Source organism: Oryx dammah, unplaced genomic scaffold (genome assembly GCF_014754425.2).
Source record: "Oryx dammah isolate SB20612 unplaced genomic scaffold, SCBI_Odam_1.1 HiC_scaffold_4, whole genome shotgun sequence".
Taxonomy (NCBI): Eukaryota; Metazoa; Chordata; class Mammalia; order Artiodactyla; family Bovidae; genus Oryx; species Oryx dammah.
The window spans coordinates 37,038,965-37,056,531 of record NW_024070188.1 but is presented as its reverse complement, the minus strand read 5'-3'; positions in this window follow the sequence as shown (position 1 = coordinate 37,056,531).

Genomic DNA, 17,567 nt, shown 5'->3' with positions numbered 1-17,567 from the left:
CTGAAGTATAAAAAGCAAGGGGTGATTAGGAGATCACTACCTAATATATAAGCACTTTTCTCAGCTGAATGGAGAAGTTTGAATCTTTTAGAAGAGTGATTAGAGATATAAGGAGAATTAGATGAGGCTTCAAATCCCGAAAGATGATGCTATGAAAGTGCTGCACTCAAAATGCCAGCAAATTTGGAAAACTCAGCAGTGGCCACAGAACTGGAAAATGTCAGTTTTCATTCCAATCCCAAAGAAAGGCAATGCCAAAGAATGCTCAAACTACTGCACAATTGCACTCATCTCACACTCTAGTAAAGTAATGCTCAAAATTCTCCAAGCCAGGCTTCAGCAAGACGTGAACCATGAACTTCCAGATGTTCAAGCTGGTTTTAGAAAAGGCAGAGGAACCAGAGATCAAATTGCCAACATCTGCTGGATCATCGAAAAAGCAAGAGAGTTCCAGAAAAACATCTATTTCTGCTTTATTGACTATGCCAAAGCCTTTGACTGTGTGGATTATAACAAACTGGAAAATTCTGAAAGAGATGGGAATACCAGACCACCTAACCTGCCTCTTGAGAAACCTATATGCAGGTCAGGAAGCAACAGTTAGAACTGGACATGGAACAACAGACTGGTTCCAAATAGGAAAAGGAGTACGTCAAGGCTGTATAGTGTCACCCTGCTTATTTAACTTATATGCAGAGTACATCATAAGAAATGCTGGGCTGGAAGAAGCACAAGCTGGAATCAAGATTGCCGGGAGAAGTATCAATAACCTCAGATATGCAGATGACACCACCCTTAGGGCAGAAAGTGAAGAGGAACTAAAATGCCTCTTGATGAAAGTAAAAGAGAAGAGTGAAAAAGTTGGCTTAAAGCTCAACATTCAGAAAACAAAGATCATGGCATCTGGTCCCATCACTTCATGGGAAATAGATGGGGAAACAGTGGAAACAATGTCAGACTTTATTTTTGGGAGCTCCAAAATCACTGCAGATGGTGATTGCCGCCATGAAATTAAAAGATGCTTACTCCTTGGAAGAAAAGTTATGACCAACCTAGATAGCATATTCAAAAGCAGAGACATTACTTTGCCAACAAAGGTCCGTCTAATCAAGGCTATGGTTTTTCCAGTGGTCATGTATGGATGTGAGAGTTGGACTGTGAAGAAAGCTGAGCACCGAAGAATTGATGCTTTTGAACTGTGGTGTTGGAGAAGACTCTTGAGAGTCCCTTGGACTGCAAGGAGATCCAACCAGTCCATTCTAAAGGAGATCAGTCCTGGGTATTCTTTGGAAGGACTGATGCTAAAGCTGAAACTCCAATACTTTGGCCACCTCATGTGTAGAGTTAACTCATTGGAAACGACTCTGATGCTGGGAGGGATTGGGGACAGGAGGAGAAGGGGACAACAGCAGATGAGATGGCTGGATGGCATCATCGATGAGATGGACATGAGTTTGGGTGAACTCCGGGAGTTGGTGATGGACAGGGAGGCCTGGCGTCCTACAATTCATGGGGTTGCAAAGAGTCGGACACGACTGAGCGACTGAATTGAACTGAACTGAATGCAAAAGTTGAGATGAAAGCAAGTATTTTATGAATGATGAGGCTGAACAGAACCAAGCAAGCAGATATTGACTAAGTAAGTTAAATGACTTGTGTAGATCTTTAGTAAATACCTCTAAGTGAGGTATTTATTGTCCACACTGTTCCACTATGAATTCTACATTCAGTTAGCACAGCTTATTTCTTGATGATTTATTACTTGATAGATAAAATAACCAAATGACCTTTACTGGCTTAGAATAAAGTTTCTAAAATGTCTAATCCTGAGTGATACAAAAAGAAAAATGAGTTCCAGCTTCCAGTACGTTGAGAAATGCTGTGTAATGAATGATCTCCCAAGTCTCTCCCTCACCCAATACCACTGTGATGATCCACAATTCACTGTAGCTTTTTTAAAGGAGAGGTGAGCAATATTGTGTTTGAAACTATTGAAAAGAAAACAGGAAGGAAAAAAACATGAGAAAGTAAAAGTCACTTATACTCCCACATTTGGCAGAGCAACTAAGCCTGTTTGCCAAAACTGTTAAGTCTGTGCTCTAGAGCCCAGGAGCCACAACTACCAAGCCCACGTGCTGCGACTACTGAAGCCTGAGCACCCTGGAGACCACAACACAACACAAATACTTGTTGTACTCCACAACAAGAGAAGGCACTGCAGTGAGAAGCCCGAGCAGTGCAACTACAGAGTAGCCCTTTTCCCCCCGCAACCAGAGAAAAACCTGAATAGCAAGGAAGACCCAGAACAGTGAGAAACAATGAGTTACTTTTTAAAAACCCTCTAATATAGCAAAATCAAGGAGCCTTCATTGACCACGGGTATTTGGCATTCAATTACAGGGAGTGTGACTCCATGAGGTTTGAGTCACTGGCACACAGTTCTCTTTCATGTAGGTATCTCCTACGTGGTTTCCAGCTTCTCGGGTAGAGGACTCCACGTTTCCTTTTTCTTCACATCTAGATTACTTTCAATGCACAAGTTCCTCTGTTTCTCTAGAAATGACTCCTCCAGTTAAGCTCCAGATTTACAGACATTCAGAAGTCTTTCAACCATTAAAGCAAGAGCAGGGAAAGTTTGCTTCCCCTCTCCAGAGCCACTGAGATATGGAAATAATTTTTAAAATTAATTAATATATCTAAAAATATAGACCATCCAGCTCATCTGCTTTTTAAATTAAGAGCAAAGAAACTAAAGATTTATTTCACATGTAAAATAAATATTTAAAAAAATCTGTCAGGTCCATTTATATCCAGTCTGGGACAAAGAATAAAGCTGGGGGAGGGTAGTGGAGAATAAGGTTAGAGGGAGGAAGAAGCCAAATCGAGGAAAGCAAAATGCAAATGAAAGGGAAAAAGACACAAAGGAAAGGAGAGGCAAAAAGCAAAATAATCACTAGGGGAGAAAGAAGGCAGGCAATTCCAGAAAGTTGTGAAGTATAAATTACAAACTTCGATCCATTATGACCATACAGTCCAGAAAGTTATCAACATGCATTCAGTTCTTCACTCACTGAACACCTACAATGTATCAGGCCTTCTTCCAGGCACAGGGTACAGTGTATTGCATAAAATAAAGCATCTTTCTTTTGAAATTTGTGAATGCACAAGAAAATGTCTGTAAAAAACATTCTATTAAGATAAAACAAAGCATAAACTGTATAGCACAGGACACTACTCTCAATATCTTGTAATAACCTGAGAATATATATATATTAATCTGAATAAATTAACTTGGTGGGAAACACTCTTTTCAGGAATAAATCTTTTCCATATCGCCTCAGAATGTGGAATACTAATTATAAGTTCCAAAATGTGTAGATGTCAAGCATATTTGTTGTTTTTCTTTTGTTAATATATAAAGCTGATGTTTGTTTCTCATTTTATTTATATAAAATATTAAAACTGTGAGAGAAAATTCAAGCCCACAACCTTTTATTGTGAAAGAGTTATCTATGCCACATTCATAGAATACTTCACATCTATATCATCTCACCTTCACAAAATCAATTACAACTGTGGTTCACAGATATAGCCTGTGCTGCATAATACAGTGTTCAACTTCAGATAGAATATTCTTTCACTTGTTATATTGTCTTAGTAGTCAACAGACAAAAAGCAAATATTAACATGATGATAGAAGGTTAAAACAGGTCTATTATATTTCTAATGAGGGAACAACTGCTCTATGGGATTGTATTTAAAATAATTTTTCACTACTTTAAATAAATTTTTGAAATTCCCGCCAATACTCCGCTTCATTGAGAAGCAACACAAGAATGTCTGTTGACATGAACCCATTGCTTGAAATCTGTATGAAAACAAAACAAATGGAAAAAACAGACAAGTTTTGAAAACCTGTATGCATATAGTCAAAAATAATTACCTTAAATACAGGGAGAATTTGCTTCAAGTTGTTTGAAATGACATTTACTTCAATAAATTTATTTTATTGTATTTAAATCTCTTCCATTTGATTGTTCCTGAGTTGCATCCTACTAATTAAATCATTAATTGTATGTAAAGTGTTTTTCTGAGACCTGTGAGTTATTGTGGGGAATTATCCAAGGATTAGATTGTTTAAAAAACCCCACCCCTGCCCAGCTTATAGTATTCTGAGCTATAGTGTGGGTAACTTGGACATTTGTCAGCTGCCCATTCGCAACTGGTATCTGAAGTGGAGATACCACTGAGACCTTAACCTGTGGAGTCTAAGCTATCTCCAGTTAATGTTAGAATTGAACTGAATTGTTAGACACTCAGTTGGTCTCAGAGAATTGGTTATTCTGGGTGTGGGAAAATAGCATGCAGTTGGTGTCAGAAAGACACACACCATTTTTCTTCCAGTTTTCCAATGTTACTACACAGTCTTACGTTTGGTTATACATGCATTCCTACTCTACTCTGTTTTCATGTCTTTGATATTTACTATCATATGTATGAATTTGATGTAGGCAGAGGATATTGTACCATGTGTTTTTGGCACACTTTAAATCCAGAACTGATTTTTTCCCTCCATATGCTTTGATATAATTTAACTTTTTAATGAAAATGTGTTTGTAAGTTATTTATATAAATGAATAATTGAACAATACAATATGTTTTCAAGAATTTTTACTGTAGCATTGATTTGTAATAGCCAAAATTAGAAATTAACCCAACACATACATATATATGTGCATATGTACAGTGTTACACAGATATATAACTAACTAAATAAATGCCACCCTTATCTAAAATCTGCATTCGAAAACAAAAGGAAAAAAGCAAAAATCTGCCTTTGCCTTAACCCAACCATTATTCTACCCTCCTCAGATATAATAGTAGGTATCGGTAATATGATATCTGTAATTTCAGAATTTTTCCCTATATGCTTACTTTTTTTTTCACTGACTGATGATAGATATATAGATAGATTGATAGATGAAATCAGGAACCATAGAGCATTGTTTAGTGACTAGCATTGTTCTTTTTTTGACTAGAGTGTAGATGTGTATAAGTTCATATGTAAGTATAAGTAAGTGTAAGTCACTCAGTCATGTCCAACTCTTTGTGAACCCATGGACTATAGTCCATGAAATTCTCTAGGCCAGAATACTGGAGTGCGTAGCCTTTCCCTTCTCCAGGAGATCTTCCCAACCCAGGGATCAAACCCAGGTCTCCTGCATTGCAGGCAGATTCTTGACCAACTGAGTTATGAAGGAAGCCCATATAAGTCTATAGTTATATAGTTCAGTCGCTCAGTTGTGTCCGACTCTTTGCGACCCCATGAATCGCTATTGTGTAGATAATCCACAACTTTCTTACTTAACAGTGTGTCTCGGTACTCCCTCCATGCCAGCATGCTATTATCTCATTGAACCTTGTTCCATAAAATAATCTCATCACATTTGCTTAGCCAGTTCCTCACTGACCAAAATTTAGGTTGTGACCAAATAATTCGGTATTATAAACAAACCTTTAAACATTCTTTAAAAGATATTTAAAATGTCTATTTGGTTACATATCTAAGTAGTTTCACAGTCTAAATGTCTAAAAATAAAATAAAATTGTAAGTATGAAACATATATTTATTTTAAATTCACATAGATTACAAAAAGTTTTTTCCAAAACTAGCTGTCCAAATTCACAGTTAATTTTTAAAAATTTTTTCCAAACTGATGAAGGTAAAGCATATTTCTTTCTTAAATTTCATTTCCTTAATTAGTTGTAACTGAGCATATTTCATTTTTTCATAGGCATCTTCACTTTTTCTTCTATGAATTGCCTATTCCTAACTTTAGCCTGTTTTCCTATTTGGCTATTTCTCTTTTTTATTGATCCACAAAAGTACTTACATTCTGGATATTGAATCTCTGTACTAGATATCATTATATTTTATTTCAACCCTGTCTTGCTTTTTAACTTTGGCATGTTCCTCATACCAAAGTGGTTTTCTTTCAAGAGTATATTTATCTTTCTTTTTTAATTGAAGTATAGTTGATTTACCAGTCTGTGTTAGTTTCAGGTGTACAACAAAGTGATTATTATATTTTTTCTGATTATATTTCACAGCTAGTTATTACAAAATATTGAATATAATCCCTGTGTTAAACAGTAAATTCTTGTTTATCTACTTGTATAGTATGTATAGTAGTTAACATATTTTTAATTTTAATATTAAAGCTTGTTTAAATTCTTTACAAGGCCTTTGCTAATATTCCAAGACATGCTCTCATATGCTAATCAGCAGTCAGTAAAACACCAAAATTAATTTGCTCACGTTTTAGGAGGACTAAATCACATATTTTTAAAAACTATTAAGATATTTAGATTTCCCTTGTGGTTCCACTGGTAAAGAATCCACCTGCAATGTACCTGGGTTTGATCCCTGGGTTGGGAAGATCCCCTGGAGAAGGGAAAGGCTACCCACTGTGATATTTTGGCCTGGGGAATTCCATGGACTGCATGGTCCATGGGGTCGCAAAGAGTCGAGTCAGACATGACTAAGTGACTTTCACTTTCACATGAAGATATTTAAATTGTTTTAATCTCAATAATAACAATAGTTAAATTTGTATATGTTACTCCAAAAATGTCTCAAGATAAAGAGGCATTATGAATCAGTTGGCAAAAGGGACAATGATATGCTACTTGGAAAAAATTCTGTTTAGATCTTCACCCTACACCACATACCAATGCAAATTTGCACAAAATAATAATTTAGAAGTTTAAAAGAAATATCAAGCCATAAGAAAGTCACAAGACAGATGAATATTTATTTGATTTTGGAATAGTGTAGGATTTTCTAGAATTAAAAACTGTGGAACGAATTACCAAAAAAAAAAAAAACTGATAAATTTGATTTATAAATGATTCAAAATGTCAAACTAAAAAATTAAATAAATATGACAGATTAAAGACTAAATTATGGTTTACAAAAATCCCATATATACTGATAAGAAAACACAAAGACACCCAAGGGATAACTGGATAAAGAACTTAAACAATTCACAAAGGAGGGAACATAAATAATGAAAGATTTCTATTTACTATAATCTAAGACATTAAATTAAAACTGCACAACCCCAATTTTTGCTGGATTTAGTTTAGAAATGAGCCAATCCCAGTTGGAATGAGAATTGTAGTCATTCCAAGGTTAGAAGAACATACTCTTTCACAGCTGATATAAACCGTACAACCTTTAACAAAAGCCAGTTGGCATGGGTCAGGAATGTTAAAATGCACAGGCTCTTTGGCCTCATTATTTTTATTCTAGTTATCAATTCCAAGGAGATGATTTAAAATGCAGATAAAAATTAAAGCAGAAAGAATGTTTTCATAATATTATTAATAAAAGCTCCCCAAAGCCTAGAAGTTTGATATTATAGATTCATGCAATAAGTATTTATTGACCATCTACAATGTGCCAAGCATATTAGAGGGCTGGAGATTTAGTTTTGAACAAGATAGACAAGTAACTCTTGTTTCAGGAGGGCCAGGGCAAACAGTCAATGAATGACTCCATCAGTCATTCTCCCAGAGCTTCCCTGGTGCCTTCCTCTGCAGACCTGGGCAAGAGTCCTTTAGGCAAAGAAGATGGCAATGCAAAGGCCATGAGTTCCAGGAAGGAACTTGACCTTTGAGTAATTGCAGAAAAAATAGATATAGAAAGAAAGAAAGACAGGGAGGAAGAAAAGGAGGATAGAGAAAGAAAGAAGAGAAAAGCCCATAAAATCAATCAGTGTTAAGGCGATTCCACAGTAGAATGACTAAATAATACATGCATGCTGTTTCACATTGTTTAGCATTAGAAATGATGTATATTTGCAAAGAGTTTTTAGTAATAAGGTATCAAGTGATCAAGACATAAGATTAGGCAAAAAAGAACACTGTTGTTGTTTAGTTGCTAAATCATGTCTGATTCTTTGCAACATCATGGACTGTAGCCCATCAGGTTTCTCTGTCCATGGGATTTTCCAGGCAAGAATACTGGAGTGTGTTGCCATTCCCTCCTCCAGGGAATCTTTGCTACCCAGGAATCAAACCCATTTCTCTTGCCTCTCCTGCATTGGTGGATGGATTCTTTACCACTAGACCACCAGAGAATCCCCCAAAGCAGATACAACATTGTATACATTCTATTGACACAACTTTGACAAAATGCATAAAAGACCCACTGGAAAGAAAAGGACAGTGTTAAAAATAATTGCCCCTAAGAGAGGGTGATAGGATTTTTCTTCCTCTTTCTTTCTTTGTTATTTTATTTCATTCTTTTTAAATTCTCTAGAAGAACAGATTAGTTGAATAAGCGAGAAATCCTTACTAATAACTGAAGAATAAAGGAAATATTCACTCAATTAAAAAAAAATCAGCTTAAAGCTACTTTTCTTAGCATTCCTTCACGTAGACTACAGAGATTTTTCATTACCTTGGGCTAGCAGGGAACCATTTTACTGTTTCTAATGTATGTCTTTTTAGTTTGCTTTCCTGTTGATACATTTTACTGAAGTCAGATTTACAGGGGTCCCGGAGCAAGACATTTAAGCTAATTTCACACCGTTGTGTCCCCTCTCACTCCCATCCAGCCTACTCGCATCCCACTAAATTTAATATGCTGAAATATGAGAGAATTTAAGGGCCAGCTTTGCTCAGATGATGGAAGATCTTGACAGCAACTCCATCTCCTTGTAAAAACTCTCAGTCAGCATGAAACCTACTTAGTATAATAAACACCACAGCAGGAACTATTTTTGCAGGTGAGTTGTCCTATGGGCAGCCCACCCATAAATTAAGAGGACAGGCTAGAATAAGAAAAGTGGCTCCAACAAGAAGAGGGGGAAGTGGAGTTTAGCCCCAAACCCCCCACCGACTGAAGGTCACAGGCCTGTTGAGACTGACGATTCATTATAATTTATTAGTGAGAGCATTTTTCCTTAAACCAGCAGGAGCATTAGAACTGGACACATTACTTTTAAAAACTCAATAGAAACTAAAAAGGTTTTCTGAGGACATGAAATATAGGATGGACCAGAAAAGGGAGGGAAGGTTTATGGTCTGTCAACCAAATTTAAATTTTCTTATAAGAAAAAGGATTTTTAAAATGTTATTACTGACATTATCACAGTGAAATTACAAGCCACCAGGAGAGTCCCTCAGCCTTATGGTTGACACCCAGAATTTCTAGAATTATTTATAAAATGATCAACAAGGATTAATAGCTTATGATATTATTAATGTGAGTGGGTCCTAATCCTATTTTCAACTCCCAATTTGAACTTTTTTCACTAGAACTTGATTTTAATCTCGCAACTATCCAACAAGTCTTCAGTAGAACATTTTAAAAAGTGCATTCCACTTTTTAAAAGTGCATGCCACTGACTCTGAGCGGCAGTCTGTGAAAAAAAAAATTCACGGTCAAATAAGTTTAGGGACCTGACTATTCTTCCTCCTCTCCTTTCCCCCAAATTCTCAGTACACATTGGCATAGAAAGGCTTCAAGAAATTCAGAAGTAAACTGCTTAATTTTGTTTAAACTAAGACTAACTTCTAAATGCTTCTGTACAAGGTATCTTTCAACACTAATGCTACTGAAGAGCCTAAGCTTTTCCATCTTGTAAAACAATTCCATTTTGTAAAGGTACCGGGCAAACAGACTTAGACTTTGGATATTGCCTAAACTTGCCCCACTGTGCACAATCCAATCAGCCCTTAGGTTTAACCTCCTGACTCTAAGTTGAAGAATTTGTGATTTACCTTGGAAGTAATGAGTTACATTTGTGATTTACCTTGGAAGTAATGATTTACCGTGGAAATGAAAACCAGTCAGAACCCAGCACCTAACCCTTCCACAGAAGGTAACCAATTAGACGTCTCGCAACCTGGAAACCCGTTTTTTGAATTTTTCGCTTGAGAATACCCTATATAAGCAATGTAATCCAGAGTTCGGGGCTCCTCTCCTTAGCCGCTGCGTCGGTAACAGTGGGAGCCCCAGCTCGAGCTTGGTAATAAAACCTCTCTTGCTTTTGCATCGGATATCGGCTCCCTGGTGGTCATTGGGAGATTTCACGACTTGGGCATAACACTACAAAGCTTCCTTAGAAGCATTTTTCCTACCTATCAGAATTACAGTGAAGAAAAATTGTTTTCTAAACCATGATGTTTTTCCAAACATCAGGGGCTGGTCAGAAAACTAAGAGTATCCACATTGTTTTATTTGGAGGCATTTATTTCCCTTTCAGAGGTTCTAAAGTCTTATTGGTTCTAATCATGACTGGGACCTTGCTATAAGATGGAAGAGGAGTGATCCATCCAACAGCCCTCCTCTCTCCACAGACCCCTCTTTCTCTCTATCCTTCCCTCACACAATGAGTCACATGATATAAAAGGTCAGTGCAACCTCTTCCAGCAGATGCCAGAATACTCAACATGTATTTCCTTGCCTAGGGTGCACCGGGAATCTAATCAGTGAGACCAACGACCAATCATTATTTTATTTCTGAATTCTAAAGTTCCTACAATTGGCTTCCCTAGTGGCTCAAATGGTAAAGAATCTGCCTGCAATGCGGGACACCCGGGTTTGATATCTGGGTCAGGAAGATCCCCTAGAGAAGGAAATGGCTACCCTCTCCAGTATTCTCACCTGGAGAATTCCATGGACAGAGGAGCCTAGGGGGCTACAGTCTATGGCGTCGCAAACAGTCAGACACAACTGAGACACTAACACTTTCACTTTTCAGAGGTCCTACAAAATGCAAAGTCCAATGAGAACATAGTGAAAACAGAATATTTTAGTTCCACTGGCTAATTTCAACTTGATTTGGTTCACATGACATTTTAACTTTTACCAGCATTGACTAACACTTCTTTTATCTCTGTGAACTGAAATGAAAATGTAGTTATGATGATGTACAGCGGAAGCAGAGATTTAATCCAAGAGTGAGTATCACCCATAATGTGAGAATAGTCAATTTATGAGTCAAATCAGATGTGCTTTCACACACAGTTGATGAAATGGTCCTGATATTCCTACTTTCACTTTTGATGAAAAGGTCTTAATATGTGTATATAGTACACTGCCTATGAGTTTACAATGTAAACGGAATGGAGAAAAAAACACATTTGATATCATTCAAATGTACTATTATGGTTTCCAGTTACTAAAGCTGCTTAGAGTCATTGCTAGTTTTCTAGAGTTTTCAGTTTGTTGTCCTTTCTAGTTTTAACACATGTCATCACAGTTCCTAGGACGTTTCCCTCCTTAAAACTCTTAACAGACCCAAGGGCTTTCTCTCAAGACATGTGTGCTAAAATGTGTGTGATAGATTAAAGGAAATACTATCTAGAACTTGTTCTAAAATATGATATACTTTCCCTGATGACAAAGGGAGAAGAAAGCTGTACTTCTGAGTCAGTGGAACATTTGCCAAAGTCACCCTTATCGAGGGAAGCAGAGGGTGGAGTGAATGTCCAAGGAAGACTGACTCAGGGTTCGATTCTGTGCACAACAGGAGGCCCAGGATTGGCTTTGTCCTGCTCTCCCTGTTCATCCACAACCTGACTGAGTGTGTCACCAATGTGACCAGCCTGGAGGGGAAGGGCCTCAAGCCAAATGAACAACAATGACCCTCGGAGGACACAGAAGGGATGGAAAGAAGTGATAAAGACACTGCTATGGGATAATCACTCATAGGAGGGGATATTGGACCCCAGAGGGAAAAAAAGAAAAAGAGTCAAGTAAGAGAAGTGGTCTCAGAGTGGGCTTTCGCTTGGGATTGCCTGAGTTCAAACCCTGACTCAGCCTCCTACCAGCTGTGTGGCCGTGGACAAGTTCCTAAGTTATTCTAAGACTTGATTACTGAGGCTGCTAATAGGACTTATCTAAATAAGATTACAATGATGGGATTCTGCCATAGATGGTTAAGCAAAGAAGGGAGGCTGGCATGTGGTTGGTCTTCAATTAATCTTTCTTATTAATAAGAGAACATATGAGAACATACTATATAGCACAGGGAACTCTACTTGGTGATCTGAATGGCAAGGAAATCCAAAAGGCAAGGGATATATATATACTTAAGACTGACTCATTTTGTTGTACAGTGGAAACTAACACATTGTAAAGCAACTATACTTTAATAAAAATCAATTTAAAGAAAGAGAGAGAGGACACACTCTCCATGTTTTCTGTGGCAGGGGGTGTAGATTCTGCTGTGTACCTACAAAGAGAAAAACTAGGATCAATAAGGGCAAAACTAGGACCAATAAAGGGGTTTATAAAGAGACAGAGGTAAATTTAAAAAAAAAAGAAATCATTAAAGTTTGAAAGTAATTTTGTGAGTAAAAGAATAGATGTCTTTTCCATTACCAACTATAATTCATGTCCACGTATGGAATAGAATGTCTCCCATGCGGTGTGCTGGAGGCCTCCCAGAAGAAGGTGACATGTCAACGGACGTAAAGGAAATTTGCTCCCTTAGTCAGTTGGTAGATTATTTCTGTGCTCTACTGTAAGGTTTTATGACCGATTGGCATATCTATGCCACAAAGCACTTCAAAAATCACTAAGTGCAGCTCCTCATAAGAGCTCATAAGGGTAAGAAAGCACACACACAAAAAATGTATCAGCATTCAGGTTTGATGTGAAAAATACAATGCATGCGCACACACGTACACACACACACACACACACACACACACGCACGCACACACGCATGCACCCAGACCTGCTTTGCTCGCTCCTTTTCTCCTGTTGCCCTGAAATCCGCAAAGCATCTTCCAAGTTCAGGACCCAGACTGTTACTGGAGCTCAGGCACAACTTTGCAACAAAAGTTGTAACAGTATCTTTTAAGAGTTCAAATTCTCCTTAATAATCCTAAAATATTGTGTCTTCAGCACAGAGGACATTCTGAAAGACCATCCTGTGTCTCTCCCCCATGTCAACGTTTCTATCCATTTTTAAGGATTCAGAGTAGAGGCAGGACGACCAAAACTGATGTGAAAAGGAAAAACACAGTAAAGAGGAGGATGAATAGCTAATCCACAATACACAGTATTTGGGATGAGGATTGGAACCTGAGGCTTCAGAATCATTCTGCATCAGAGGAGTCCTCTCTAAGTCCCAAAGCTGCTCAGGCTCTCTCATCAGCGTCATTGTGGGGACACCTACCACCCGCGATCTAAGTTTCTAGAAGCACCAGACTTTACCAAGAGACTCTAATGGATGAAACTGTCTCCAGGCAGCTGTAACCAGCTGCCTACTCGACATAAAATAAGACATGTGGCAGCTGGGAAGACTGAATAGCCAAAATAATACATTTGACTTTCATTGCAAGAGGTACCTCTCCATCAAAAGGGATTATGCAACAGAGGCCCACATCATGGCCAGAGCCAAGGCAAAGCCTAATATGGAAGTCTTGTTGGTCTATAAACCATAGCATAGGTTTCCCAGGTTCTTCTCAGAACACCCAGGATGTCATGTAAATGAGATTCTGCAGTAATCTGTATTGACTGTCCTTGAAATCCCAGCTCGAAAGGTTACACATATTCTGGCAAAAGATGCAAAGGAAGGCAGGTGTGTTCTCAGTTAAAAAGCAGGCCAGTGGCCCCAGTGGTTATGACCCAGGATTAAGCTTAATTACATTACTTCTTTTTATTTCTGACACACTTAAATATTTACTATCCTGTATTGACTCAACCAGACTCTATTGCTATCTCCAATCCGTATTTCTAAATGGCCGAGAAAACAACAAAGGCACTCTCTCACACTGCTTTAATATCCAGTCTAGCTTAAATCCACTTTTGGAAATCAAATCATTAATTCTATGTGAAATTTTCCTGGATGTTTATAGGGGCAGATTTCTGCTGTGATACAATTTTATCACTTAATTTTACATAGATATGAAATGGGAGACCAACACCTATACATAATTTGAATAATTTCATTCCAGTTTAACCCAAGGAATACTAGTATTGGCCAATATGATTTAGATCTTCTTTTATTCCCTAATAAAATGATAGAAAAAAATCAGATAGTCAACTGTTTCTTACAGAAAAATTATGTTTTTTAAAAAAGCCATTTTCCCACAGTTTCCCATTGAGACTAGACAATAATTTCTTAAAAATTGTCCTGATATCTTTGAGGGAAAAAGGATTGAGACTTTGTTAGCCAGGCATTTCGGGGAGAAGAAAGACAAAATTGTGGTTAATTTTTATGAATATATTTCTTCTAAGTATGCAGAGATTTTTGATGTATAAAATGAGACCTCTAGAGGTTGGATTTGCTAAAATATTCAAAGTCACTACAGACAACCAGTAAATCTTTGAACAGTTGGAGCAGAAGCTGCTGTCCACCAGCAACACTGACTACTTTTACTGTTGTCTAACACTTCCAAATGACATTTCTCATGGCATTGACTCTAGTCAGTCCCTTTTAACCCACATGGTCACAAAATATTGTCTTCCAGCTCAGACAAGATCAGATTAGCTTCCTATGGACTTAAAAACTCACAATTATGGGAATGTAGTTTGAGGTGCAAAATTAGCACGCAACTTTAAAAATACTTGAAATACTGAGTTGGTACTTTCTAAGAAGTCACACAGTTGCATTTTGGGACTCAGTTTGCAAGTTGTGCCAGGATGAAAAGTTGGCAGTTCTGAATTGCACAATTACCATATTTGAGCAGATCTGTCGCAGTGAACCTCAACTTACACGATGGCAATTGGGAGCTGGAGGGTGCCTGCTGCGTAAGCATCAAAACACCATGATGATGAAGGTAAGTGTACGAAACTTATTCTTTTAGAATCAGTAAAAGTTAAAAATGGAAAGCAACTTTTTAGAAGGAGAAAAGAATACATTAATGACTTGGAGAGAGAAAGGATTTCTTAATACTCAGAATATATAAAGGAAAATTTTGATGAATTTGGCCAAGCAAAAATTAACGGATTTTTTCATTAAAAGACTCCACAAATAGAGTGAAAAAAAGCAGGTAGCAAATTGAGAAAAGGTTTTACAGCACATAAAACCAAGTAAAAGGGAAACGGATATACCTCAAAAATATGTTTTTTAATTCATAAAAATCAGTAAGAAATAAATAATAGAAAAAAACGCACAAGTCACACAGAGGCATTTCACAGGTACAAATATCTAGATGACTAATAAATATGTAAAATATATTAAAATATGTAATAAAATATATTACAGCTTCATTAGAATTAAAGCCACAGTAAGATATCATTTTGCACCCATGAGATTAGCAAAAGTTTAAAAGACTGATGAGATGAGGTTGCAAGGGTATCTTTTATTCACTGTTGCGGGGAAGTCACACAGTTAAAATTCATCCTAAGTGGTACAATGTAGTGCCTAGGCCAGTCTTTTAAAATACCTCTTGATTGAGAAGCTATTTTACATGTGTTTTAATTTATTAACCATAACAGCATCTGCTAATGGGTGCATATTATTGTATGCACACAGTCTGCAGACAATCCTGGGGGTACATGTGGATTGCAGCCTCTCTCAGTAGCTCCACAATTCCTCAGGGTCTTCTGCCCACAAGTAAAGAATTCGTCTTTGTCCTAACCTTTGTGAGAGCTGATACTGAGCAAGATCAGGTTTCCCTACTCTCTTTGAAGGGAAAGGAAGGCAAAAGAGTGAGAGATTCTTCACTCACTAGAAAAATTTCATTTGACTTGATAGAAGAACAATCTACATACAATGAAGTCAAATGAGAGCAGAGGCCAGAAAAAAAATATTTTGGTCAACACCCTCATGAACCTGAAACCTTCTTCTTCGTGTTCCCTCTCCAGTTATCTCGCAATACTCACCTGATTCTCCCTGTTGTATGAAATTTTCTATAAGCTGCAAGTTTTTCCTTGATAGGTATGACCACACCTACTTAGTATTAATTTATTCTACTCTGTGCTAGCATATGATACACTTTGAGCATATATTGGTAATATTTTTTAAAATAATTAATTTAACTAGAGTTCTTGCTCTAAAGCATTCAGTAGAAAGTTAGATAATAAGTGTATAACTGTATATACAAGTATCCTGCATTGTAGACAGACGCTTTTCTGTCTGAGCCACCAGGGAAGTCCATAACTGTATATACATATAGTACAAAGCAAATCAAGTTCTATAAAAGAAGTTATGGGTGCAGGAATGCGGCTACACCTCAAGAACAGTCAGATCCACTTGGCTGAGGCAGTCTCTGAGGACCAGCCCTTTAAACGGAGATCTAAAGGATGAAGAGGAGCCAGCTGGTTCAGGGAGGGGACCCAAAAACTGATGATTCTGCTTGATTTCTACGTGTCTTATAAATAAACAGGGCTTCCCTTGTGGCTCAGACAGTAAAGAATCCGCCTACAATGCGGGAGACCCAGGTTTGATCCCTGGGTTGGGAAGATTCCCTGGAGAAGGAATTGGCAACCCGCTCCAGTTATTCATGCCTAGGAAATCCTATGGGCAGAGGAGCCTGGTGGACTACAGTCCATGGGCTCGAAAAGAGCTGGACACGACTGAGGGACTAACACTATAATAAACATACCATGACATCACCCACAGTGCTTGCTGTAGAATTCTAATTTGGTGTTTCCTTCTGTAAATGAAAAATTATGAAGGTACTGTTATCCTATCTCTTTTTTAAAAAAAGTAAAATTTTATATTTTCCCTAAAAAATTAAAGCCAAATTATTTTACTAACCAAAACTGAAATCCCCTGCCCTAGAGGTACACTTTTTTTATTGACCACCCTCAACTCCTTTAGCCTTCCTCCTCAGTCCCCTCCAGTGTTAAGTCCTGTGGGTCTCTTTTCCCAGATCTTTTGTTTTTGTTTAACTATAGTTGATTTACAATATTATATTGGTTTCAGGTGTAGAACTAATAATTCAATTATATACATATAGATATATATACACTTTTTTCAGATTTTTTTCTATTATAGGTTATAACAAGATATTGAATATTGTTCCCTATGCTCTAATGTACATCTTTGTTGTTTATCTATTTTATATATAGTGGTATATATCTGTTAATTTCTTACTCTTAATTAATCGCTGGACTGGAAGAAACACAAGCTGGAATCAAGATTGCCAGGAGAAATATCAATAACCTCAGAGATGCAGATGACACCACCCTTAGGGCAGAAAGTGAAGAGGAACTAAAAAGCCTCTTGATGAAAGTAAAAGAGGAGAGTGAAAAAGTTGGCTTAAAGCTCAACATTCAGAAAACAAGGATCATGGCATCTGGTCCCATCACTTCATGGGAAATAGATGGGGAAACCGTGGAAACAGTGTCAGACTTTATTTTTGGGGGCTCCAAAATCACTGCAGATGGTGACTGCAGCCATGAAATTAAAAGACACTTACTCCTTGGAAGAAAAGTTATGACCAACCTAGAGAGCATATTCAAAAGCAGAGACATTACTTTGCCGACTTAGGTCCATCTAGTCAAGGCTATGGTTTTTCCTGTGGTCATGTATGGATGTGAGAGTTGGACTGTGAAGAAGGCTGAGCACCAAAGAATTGATGCTTTTGAA